Raw genomic sequence first — 12,552 nt, forward strand, 5'->3', positions numbered from 1 at the left:
TGTTTTTTAAAGGATCAGACACTGAAGACTATAATTTTCCTTGATCATCAGAACCTTTGGAATTCAGGCAGTTGTAAACAAGTGAAAATGCATAATTGAATTGAACTGAATTATAAATTAAATCATAATATTTGTTGGGAATATCCATTTAATTAAAAAAAAAAAAAGGTAAATCTGATTTTTTTTCTTTTTTATACACTTGTTGTTTTTTTTTTTTATTTCTTCCTGTCCTACTGCAGTAAATGTAATCTACCAGGAACTAGTGTTCTGCATTGAGAATGATGTTTTTCTTGGATATTTAAGAAGAGAAATAGATCTGTTGTATCTAGGCAACTGTTATCATAAGGTTGCTAGAACACTGGCAAGAAAACAGGACTAGGTAAATAGGTAAAAAATTATGGTGCAGAAAATTGTACATAATCTTCCAGTGTTAAGAAGCAATTGATTTAGTTTGTTGAACAGAAAACTTAGGAATAACTAAGTACTGATGAAAAAGGACTAATAATGTTTTTTTTTTGTTTTGTTTTGTTTTGTTTTTTCTTCAGTAGTGATCCCGAAAGAAAGATTAAGAGAACAGAACCTTAAGTTAGATAGATTTAATTTTGAATTAAAACGCAAATTTGCAAACATGGAGGTGATTTATTATCTGAAAAGCTGTTTAAGCAAAGTAGAAACTCATATTTTTATAACACTAAGTGAGATTTAGAAAAAGAAGGAAATAAGTAGGAAATCTTTTTAAAGCATAATGTTGAAATGTTCTCCTGGGAGAATTTTTGGAGGTTTAGTGGAAATGTCTTTGAATTTATGGATCTCTCACAATATCAAACACTCTTGGATGAAAGAATAAATCCTCTGTTAGCCTCAGAGATGTTGATAAGTATATAACTCTCCATTTACTTCTGTGGAAAAATTAAAATTAATGTTTTCTAGTATCAGTGAAAAAGTATGTCACAATTCCACTTTGTTAAATTAACAGAAATTAATTTGACTTCTTCCTCAACCATGAGATGCTGCCAACAGTTAAATATAGTAGGTACAGTAATACACTGAGATAACACGATAGATCTTTTTTTCTTAGGTGCCTATCAGGTACAAATCTTTTTCTTCTGATTACAGGTTTTCAGGTTTGTCCATTAACACAATTTTTACTGCATAAGAGGAAAGTAGTCACTCTATAAGCTTGAACTATAAGAAATTTAACTGAGCAGTAAATTGTGGAATAATTTAGAGTGAAAAAATGTTCTTGCTCCTCAAGAGACTGATTTTTAATTAGTCACTTTCAGAAAAACTTCTTAATTCAGATGTCATGAATACCAAATAACCTTACTTGGCCTCACTTCTTTTATTTATGCACCTTATTCTGTAGTGAATTCATTCAATGATGGCTCTAGGCATAGAAAAATGTAGGTAGGTAGTTAGAGTAGCAGACTGCTAGGGTAACGAACACAGAACTGTTCTGAACTTGCCCTGTGCAAAAGCCTTGAAAAAGAAATTGCAGTTGCTGCTCATGAAAGTGTGGGATTGAACAGTGGCTGTTACTGTCAAAAAGAAAGAAGGAGGGTAAGGAGCTTTCTGTTTTATTCCTACTGACACCCCTTACATAATCCTGCTCTTCAGGAGACTGCCTCTTCACCACCTCTTTTCTCTGTTTCTGTGTGTGGATATTTTTTCCCCCCTTTCTTTTCCATCCCAGTCCTCCTTGTGCAGCAAAATTTGCTTTTACTTACACAGCAGACAAGCTTTGAGTTGACTCTACCTTAGCTGTTCTTTCATCTCTAGAAATCAGCTTTATGTGAGTGACTTGATCTGGCCTAGATTTCCATTTTCTTCTACTTTAATTATCTACCTTATAAAGTAACAGGCTCTGAGCCTGGTCACACTGTAAGAGGAGAACCAGACTTGAATTTATAATGGGTAGTTAAGTGAAACTATTAGAAAACAAACAAACAAACAAAAATACCACCCAAACATATAGGTGGGAAATTGCTACCACAAACATAATTATGCCACTGTGTGCATAATGCATACCCAGAACTTGATTGCTTTTCTCTGATTCCCATTATTTCAAAGGATAGGAAATGCCCATTATTTCCAAAGAAAGGAAAATTGGGAATGTATGAGAAAACTTATGAAACACTGTTTATCCTATAAATGTAGGGATATGTATCCTGTCACTGAAAACAGAGGGATAACTTATTTAGAAAGTAGTTCTCTGGGTCAGTCTGTATAATCTACACATTGGATTGACAGATATGCATTGATGGCTTTCTAAAATAAAGAAGGAACTGAATGCATCTCTGTGAAGTGTATTTGCAAATGCTGAGGAGTTTTGGGTTGTTTTTTGTTGTTGTTGTTGTTGTTGTTTGTTTGTTTGTTTTTAGTACAATATATAAATATTGATCTGGGCTACAGCCAATCTTTCAAATTCTTGGCTTTTCATCATAAACTGTTAACCGGCCTGCTTTCTAAAACTGCTGAAATCTATCTGCTGTCACTGTTTTTCTTGTGATATAGAAGACCCAGTGTAAACGTATGTAGAATCTGCTGGAACACCTGCCACCCCCAAGACCACCCACACATGACAGTAGTGCAGAAAACTATAATTTAGACATTTCATTCAAACTAAACAGATACTATTTATGTACTTTGCTGTCCATACTAAGAAACAAAAACAAAAAACTACATACACACACACACAAAAATGCTCACAAAAAGCCAAACCAGCTTTCTATTCTTTGTCTAGGTTTCTTCTTGCTGCATCTCTTTTCTAAAATTTCCTGGAGCTGCAGTATAGAATTATTATCAGTTTGAATGTTCATATTTACTCTCACAAATGTGGGGCACCCAAGTGCAGATGGAAGGAGAAAGGGACTGACGTTCTCTTGATAAACTCTCTTGAAATACTCTCCATAGTGTATGTATTCCTCTATAGAAGATCTTACATCACAGCAGTAAAATGTGGGAGATAAGATAATGAAGTATCTGCACTATATAAATATATTTTTTAGTTTCTTATTAAACCAGCAATATTGAATGACGTGTGGAGACAAATACTTCAGCTTATGCTTTGATGCTTTTTTATTATAAGGAATGCTGTTTATTTTGGCTATTACAACAGTGATTGCATTTATTAAACTCTGCCAGTAGGGCTCTCCCTTGTGTTGTGTTTGAATTCAATCCAATAATTTTCATTTTAAGTAGCCTTCATTTCTGTCCAGCTTTAACCCTAAAATGATAAATCGCTAGTTCTATCTGTGAAATCTGTTAACCTTAGGATTAGAGTGCCTCTGTACCCGGAGATCTAATAAAAAAGTTTCTATTGTTTCCTTTCTATGTAATTTGATTCCTCTTAGTGAAGATGTGCATATGTTCAGCACTTATAACTGCAATGTTGCTTAGAAAATTGCAGTTAGAGAGTCATAACAGTCAAGTTGGATTACTTGTCACTCAATCTAAAATTCTTAAAGCATACATCTAAAAGGGGGAGGTGATCTTGACTGCTCCAGTTTTCAGATCTACCTCAGGGTAGAGAGCTGTTCTGTCTCTACTCTGTGCTGGGACAAAATTCAGGCATAGAGCATTATTCCATGTGGTCTGTTTCCTGTAGAAAGAAACCCAAGACAGTATATTGGTCCTGCAGAATGAACAATCAGGAATCAGGACTATATGAATAATAAAATGATACCTATCTTCAGTTTAAAACAAACAGTTTAGACTCTTAAAAGGGTCATCAATCTTCCTGTCAGTTTAGTAGTAACTGCTGTACTGTACATACGCTTGCTTAGTAAATTAATAAGATTTAAATATTTTTTTCAAATATTTAGTGTATCTCGCTGCTAAAGATATACCTTCGTATTTCTGTGTAGTAATTTTGTTGATAACTGGAAACAAATATCTCAAGAATCTTTGGAAAAAAAACAAAAACAAACAAACAAAAAACATTAAAAAAAAACCAACCCACATAAGTAACTTAAAATACCCAATGTGAATATATATATTTTTTTATATATGAAAAAGATGAAAATAAGTATGTTTCCTGTTCATTTCCTACCTTGCAATTTTACTGATGCCCCTAAAAATCTTAAAATAGAATAGATTCAAAGGATGTGAATGTCCAAGTAGTAGCCTGGAAATCGGATGCCTAAATATAGATTTAAATAGTTGGTTTTCAAACTATAAGATTGCATACTTACATATAGCTAAATGTTAACTATATCATAGCAACCAGTGTTCCAACATTCAACTCATCTAATTTTGATTTATGAATAAGATTAGAATGTGATTCAGTTAAAAGGAACAGAGGATCCCCACTGCAGACCAGATTCTCTTTAAAGAGAATTTTGCTGCCTCTCCAGGGCTTAGATCAAGGTCTTCACCAGTAAGTTTAATAGCTAAGTACAACTTTCATATTATTACCTATTCCTGCTCTTTCATGTGAGTAACAATATTGTCCAACCAAAAATCTGGTCTATTATAAGAGATTTCAGCACCATGGGAAGATTACTAATGGATTCAGGATATCAGGTTGTGTTTTCCTCAGTCTTCCCAGTAATGATGAGAAATATGGGAAGAAATATTTGAATCTAGGTCAGCAGTCTCTGGCTCCAAAACTGATGCCTCTGCCAGAATTTTGGATTGTCTTCAAGAATGCTGAGGGCCCAATGGGACCTTCCTACTTTAATGGAGGAAACATTCATTGGTTCATAACCTGGATAAACTGATTAAGAGAGATTTAAACTACAATATGTTGATGAGGGGGGTATCACTAGGAGCACTGAGATTAAGCCAAGAGATTGTACAGCACCATCTGAGAATAGAAAAGCTAATAGGAGCACATTTGCTGTGACAGGGAGCACTGAGGAACACATCTAAAAGGCATTTGTACAAACATACACAGTTTATGATGAACTAAGCTTTGGTTCTTTCTCAGAAATATGATACAATTGGTATTAGAGTGACTTGGAATGAGTTCCATGACTGGAGTGCTTGGATAGGGAGCTACTGACTGTTTAAGAGGGATAGGCAGGGCAATAAGGTGGAGGTGTTTCACTGTGTCTAAGGGAGAGAGTAGACTGTACAGTCATTGTATTAAAGAATGGTACCATAGACAGCCTGTGGGTGAGGATGAAAGGGGTAGATAGCAAAGCAGATATTGTTATGTGTGTCTACTATCAACCATCTGCTCAGGAAAATAGCAAGGTTGAGTTGTTCTCAAGGTAGGAGAGAAAAGGGAAAGCCTTGAGGGAGAAGTGACAATAATTTTTGGACACAGTGATCAGGATATTCTTGAATTCAAAATTTCTGATATGATGAGCAAAAAGGTAACCAGAGTTTAAAAATGTTAACTGTAAGCTATTCAGAAAGATAGTTAGGAGAGTCCCTTGGGTCCATGACGGCTGCTTGCTCTTCCAGAATCCACCTGTAAAAGCCCAGAAAGAGCAGGCCATACTAGTGTGCAGGGAGGACACTGTATTGTCTGAACAGAAAAAGAAATTTTATGATTTCTGGAATCAAGATCTGGCTTTGCAGGGAGATTACAGAGCTGTAGTTCATGTCTGCAGCGAGAAAACAAGAAAAGCCAAAGCTCAGCTTGAGCTGACACTGGTCAGTGTGATGTCAAACAACCAAGAAGTCTTTTTAGGTAGGTATAACAGCAAAAGCAGTGAAATGGAAAACGTAGGATAGATATATGATTCAGGTAGTTGCCTAACATTTGAACATGATATTTTTCTTTTAGTAGAGGCCTTTTTTCGTCAGTTTTTAGAACTAATGAAAGAGCTTGGCCTTCTCAGTTCTTTGTGTTGGAGGACCATATTTAGGGCAGCAGTGACTTTCCATTCATGTTCATTGTAATCTTAAAGGACCAGTTTTATCAGCTGAATGTTCATAAGTTCATGGGCCCTGATGAGATTTACCTCAGAGGACTGAAGAAGTAAATGAATTTTATAGCTGGACCCACCCCAACACTTTACTTTGAACAATTTATTTGGAGAAGTCTCTGCAGTCTGGAACCTAACCAAGATTACAAGAAGGGCATGAGATAAGACCCAGAAAATTATGCATGGTAGTCTAATCTCAGTCCCTGGAAAAATTGTGGAGAATATTATTTATAGTGCTACTAAGGGGTATTTAAGGAACAAAGCTATTATTGTGCAGAGTCACCATGAGTTCATGTAAGGAGAGTCCTGTGTTAGTAATTTGATCTCATTTTATTATAAGGTCACCTGCTGGGTGGATAAAGGGAAGGCAATGAATGTAAGTCTTAGAAAGGCCTTAGATACAGCCCCTCACATCATCCCACTGGACAAGCTGTCAAACTGCAAGATAAACAGATACATATTATGCCGGGTGATGAATTGACCAAACCACAGAAATTTTAAAGTGTTGTAACAAATAGAGCTACATCTGGCTGGTAGCTTGTCACCAGTGCTGTTCCCCAGGGCTCAGTTCTAGTTCAGTTCCACATTTTTATCAATGAACTAGATGCAGGATTGGAATGCATATTTATAAGGTTTGTTGCCGGTGCCAGACTAGGAGATGTTTGTTGACACTTTCAAGAGATGAGAGTTATTGAAGAAAGATCCAGATAGATTGGAGATTTTGGCAATCATTGATTACATGAAATTTAACAGAGGTAAATGCCAAGTTATGCATCAGGGACAGAGTAATTCTGGGCACAGGTACAGACTGGCAGACAAATTGCTGGAGAGACTTTTGATCGTCACTCCCAGATCTCTTTCCGTGGGGCTGCAGAAAGGGATCTGCAAGAGATCCATTTAAAATTTGGGTATAATATGAGTTAGCAATGATAATATGATTTGTAATATTTAAAATTTCACCCACCTTAAATGAAATATATAATAACAGATATTTGTGGACTCCTGGTATTTTCAAAAATTGAAAGTGGGCACCAAATATTATTTTAAATACTGTCTGTAATATAAAGCAGTGGGTTAAATGAAGATTGAACTAAGACATAATTCTGAACCATTGAGCAGTCTGGAGATTCTTAATTCTTTGTGTTTTGTTTTAATTTCCTGTCACAGATAATATCTGCAACAATGTCAAAAAATTGGCAAAATAACATCAGAAAAGCTATTGTACAGAATTTCTAGATGTGAATGAAACCAGAGAAGAAATACTGGTTTTTATTATTGTTATTCTTTTGTTATTATTGAAATAAAGTGAAATGAAAAACGATATAAGATTCTCAGAGTTTTCTAGTGAGAAGAAATCTAAATTGTGATTAGCCATATGCTTGTATTCAACCAAGACAAAGCCCAGTGCACTTTGCCTCATGACTTTTTGTCTGGGTATATTAAGAATAGGTTGAGTGGCACTGATCAAAATGAGATTATACGTACGTCACAGAACTTTATAATGCATCAAGACAGCTCAAGCAGTAACCAAAGAGAGGAGGGTTAAGAATTTTTATTTAATTTTTCCCTCACCACATTAATGCCAAGATTCATTTAGAATTCTTTTGTTCATCTCCCAGTTTATTTTTATCAAGGTCAGCATACTATACTTAAAACAGTGTCAACAACAAAAGACAAAGAAACAAACAACCAAATATCCATAATAAATTTCATTTAAGAATCAATCTTCATTGTAGAATAACTAGATTTTTTATAAAGTATATCTCTATAAAAGTAATATAATCACTTTTTAAGGGAATATGTGGATAACTGAAGGTGTAAATATCGAAACTTTGGAAGAAACATAAAGTATGTAAATTGTCCTTCTGTTCCTATTTTTAGCTTCAGTTATTCCCAGCATTTTTTTACAGTATTTTATTTTCTTCGTCTTTACAGCACTATGTACAAAGTGATGTATGTTTGTATGAGTAAATGTATGCTCAATGGGAGCAATGGGAGAAGAATCTGGCAGAAGCCACTTGGTTGGTCAATCTTAGAGGATCTGTCATAAGTGATGGTCTTAGTCAATCTAGCCACCTACACACTATAGAAGGAGATAAGGTCCCTGTTGTACATGTAAAGAATATGTTGGGAAAAGCTGTTTTGGTCCTTCCAGCTTCTGGAAAGGGCAAACCTATCCGTGGAACTGTCTTTGCCCAGGGACCTGGGTGCACTTGGTGGGTAATGCAGAAGGATGGGGATGTTCAGTGTGTACCACAAGGGAATTTGATGCTGGGGGAGTGCAGTCAATAATTTTATGTACCTATATATATATATATATGTTTGCATGTGTAGTGTATTTTAGTTATTATACATTTAGTTATGTTACATGGAATTCTACTATTTAGCTATCATAGTTTTACATACGTGTATATATATGTATATATATTAACCATGATTTAATAATGTAGAATAAGTGGTGGAATGTCATGGTTTTGTAATTTTGTAATTTTGCTATCAGTATTCCACATCATAACATCATGTAAAGCATGGATACTTCTATTTAATGTGCAGTTCACAGAAGAAGACTACATATCCCAGAGAACAACACTGGTAGTGATGTCACGGGACCAGGACGCTATATAATCTTGTTCCCAGGCTGGAGTGCCCTCCTTCTTCTCTCGAACTTCTCAGAGAGTGGGAAGCGTTCCAGCCGTGTCGCCTAGAGTTCACAGTAGGCCTCTCGGTTTTCAAGGACTCTCTCTCTCTGTTTCGTTCGATTTATTAGCCTCAATTATATTATATTGTGTTATCTTGTATTTCGATATCATATTTAGTAAAATAAGTTTTTCCTCCTTAGATTGCCACTGTTTTTATCCCATTCCCCTTTTCCCCCTCCTTTCTGGACCCTTGGGGGGGGGAGGGGGGGGGGGGGCACTGTGGCATGCTGACCTTTCCCAGTTTCTAGACCTCCACCCAGCCACTCTCTCACTTCACTTCTCCAAGAGAATGGGTAAGAAAGTGGAATGGAAAAGCCTAAGGTTTCAAATAATGACAGGGAGATAACATTGATTACTGCTGTAGGAAAAAGTAGAATAAACTGAACTAAAATAAAATTACCTCATGGCAACATAAAACAGATTTGAGTGGTGAGAAACAAACAATAAAAAAATAAAAATAAAACAACTTCCCCCACCTCACCCATTTCCCAGACTCAACTTCACTGACATTACTCCTTCTCTCTCAGCTTCTCCACCATCTCCTCAGACTGAGCTGCTAAGGGATAATGGGGCCTTCCAGTCAGTTCATAACCCTTAGGTTATGCTGCTGCTTTCTCCAGACTTGATTTCATTGCTGTGCCATCAGGAACTGTCTGTGTCTGATACAAAGTCCACTTGCCTCTTCTCATGTAAGATGCCCATGCAGCTCCCACTACTAAAAAAAGCTTTCCATGTAAAATTACTACAATAATATTCTCTATAGTTTCACATTTTCCTTCTTTTTGTTGTCTTTTCAATATATGAATTATGTTGCTAAATATGTATACAGCTTCTGATGATAAATACTTGAAGTGGTACAAATTTTCAACTCAACAAAATAAAACATTACATAGAATATATACAATGTGTATTACTCAGGTCACTCTGAAAGTAATACTTCCTATTCATTACTATGGAAATTACAAAAGATACAAAGAGCACAATAACACTATTTTATATAGAAAATTCTCCGCTATAAAATATTGGTTTCAACAGTTGCTACCATTAGCTGTATTTTTTTGTTAGCAATGAAGAAGTGTCTGCATTCTACAACTGTAAAAAATGTGCACCAGCAAAGGTGACCCACTGTAGATGTTGCCACTGCTGAAATGCTCTGCCCACTGTCTCAGGCACATATCCACTCATTGGTCACCATAAACATTCAGCAAGTGTCAGTGAATGTCAATGGGGGACACACCTTTGCTTCATACATACTTTCATGTCAGACATCATGTTGCCAGACTGCCTCTTTGCTTCCATCCATCACACAACAACAAAATGTAATAGGATATTGGCAAGGAAGTTCAACTTCTACTGCCATATCACCAACATCTGCCTCTGATGTTGTGGGACAACGTAATAAAATAGGAGGCATTATATATATATTTTTTATATATAATTTACCTTCTTTTTCTTTCCCTTGTTGCACAACATGTTCTGTCTAGGATATAAATGGTATACCTAATGATATTTGTGTTTACACAATGTTTGTGGCACCAGAGTACTATGTAATGTACTGTTTCTTTCCTGCCATGCATATTTTTTTAAGAGCAGTAGTAAATGTTTCTTTTCTAATAAAAAGGAACTGAAAACTTAGAAGAGTCTCCAACTGAGGTTTAATGTCAATGAAACTTTCAGGGAAAGTATAAAATTATTTCCCCTAGATTTCTTTTTTTCTTGCTGATATATTTAGTATAATCTCCATCATTCATAGAATTGTAGAGTGGCTTGAATTGAAAGCAACCTTTAGGATCATCTAGTTCCAATCCCTCTGCCACTGACAAGGCTGCTAGCAAGATCAAAAACTAGATCAGGTTACCCAGGATCCCATTTAACCTGGCCTTGAACACCTCCAGGGACAGGGTGTCCACAATCTCTCAGATCACCATGTTCCCGAATCTCACCATCCCCTCCATGACAAATCTTCCCCTGAGATTTAATCTAGATCTCTTCTCCTTTAGTTCAAATTCATTCATCCTTGTTCTATCAATATCTACCTGTTCAAAAAGTTCATTTTTCTCCTGGTTTTAACCTCCCTTTAAGTTCTGGAAGACTGTAAGTCTCCTGAGAGCATTCTCTTCTCCTGACTGAACAAGTACAGCTCCTTTAGCTTGTAATCATAGAATTACAGAATGACTTAGTTTAGAAAAGTCCTCTGAGGGTCATCTGGTCCAACCCTCTACTTAAACAGGGCCTTTCAGAGCATGTGCCTCAGGATCATGACCAGATGACTCCAAAAGAGGGAGATTCCTCAGCCAGGCTGGGCTACTTGTGCTCTTCTTGGTGTACAGATGAAAATTCCTCTGTTCTGATCTGTGGCCTTTGCCTCTTCTGGCACCAGGTACTGATGAAAAGGTGTCATTCTGTCCTCTTTTCACCTTCCCTTCAGATATTTATAGACATTGAGTCCATACTATTAAGAGCCTTCTGTTCTCTGGGGTAAATAGTACCAGCTATCTCAGCTTCTCCTCGTAGAAAAACTCCAGGTCTTTAACCATCCCTGTGGTCCTTTGTTTGATTTTTTTCCAGTAGCTCCATGTATCTCTTGTTCCTGGGGACCAATAGCTAGACATGGTACTCAGAGGTGTGTCCTCACCAGTCCTAAACAGATGGAAGGGATCACTTCACAATCAAAGACAGCACTAAATAATCATAGAATCATAGAAGCACCAAGGTTGGAAAAGACTTAAAAGATCATCCAGTCCAACTGTTCACCTATTACCAATAGCTCCCACTAAACCATGTCCCCCAACACAACATCCAGTTGTTCCTTGTGATAATAAAATCCAATGTAAGTAAAGAAAGAAAGAAAAATAAATAAATAAAAAATCACTCAAACCTTCAACGAATATTATTCAGTAAGCAATTACTGGCTATTTTCTAAAAGCTGGTTCTGTTATTAGGATGCAAATAACAGTTAGGAGATGTTCAAATTCTCTGCTGTTTTATTTCTTACTGTTTTGGGAGTAGGACTGCAAATGGTTTTGCTAAAGGATTAGAAATCTATAATTACATTTTTTTCCTTGGTCCATTCTATCACACAATTTTCTGCCTTACACAGAAGCTCATTCTCTTTCAAAGATGGAAAATGATCATTAATTTCATTCATAGCTTCTTTTTCAAGTGATTCTGAAATTAACAAGAAAAGTTTCAGTTTAACCAAAGGGAAACAATAATGTTTTTTGTTTATTTTCTTGCTTTTGTGTGATTTTTTTTTTAATGTATTTTGATTTTAATGTGAACTGAAGTGTCATACCTATAAAAAATCAGGAAGTTGCATGAGTTAGTGTAAGCTAAGGGAAGAGTGGAAAACAGTGGATTTTTGTCTTTTTCTGTGAAGTGCTTTGAATGAAATTCTTCACATTTGTGAGCAGCAATGTAGTGAGTGAATACCCAATGTAACAAGTGCAGTATAGTTTTGTCATCTGTCTTCAAGAGGCAGTTGCAGGAGACAGAAATACAAAATGTAACAGACAATCAGGTCTAAACCAGTTTTTCATTGATCAAGAACAAATTAACTTTCCTATATATTTAGTTCTCCCGTGTACACTGTGAGAGTTCTGTTTCCAAGTCTAGCAATCCACATGTCAAAATTTTCATAACACACATAGTACTTCAACAATACTGAACACTAGCACATCCACATACAAAATTTCAATGGAAAATTTTACAGACTTTCATAATAGCCAGGATAATTTCTTGAAATTTATTACAATTCAGAATGTACTACTCTAGAAAAACTGTAAAAGTTATCAGAGTACTGTTGGATTTGTATAGGGTTCATAAATCATGCAAACAAAGAACTACAACAACAACATAAAAATATACCAGGAAATAAAATTGAAATAAAATTATCATTTATATTTGTAAGATGATTAAATGCTTCTAAAAACATTATATGTTTTGTAGTTTATCCTCATTATTTTTATGTTAAT

This window comes from Coturnix japonica, chromosome 1 (genome assembly GCF_054131305.1).
Source record: "Coturnix japonica strain WE chromosome 1, WE-NBRP24, whole genome shotgun sequence".
In the NCBI taxonomy this organism is placed as follows: Eukaryota; Metazoa; Chordata; class Aves; order Galliformes; family Phasianidae; genus Coturnix; species Coturnix japonica.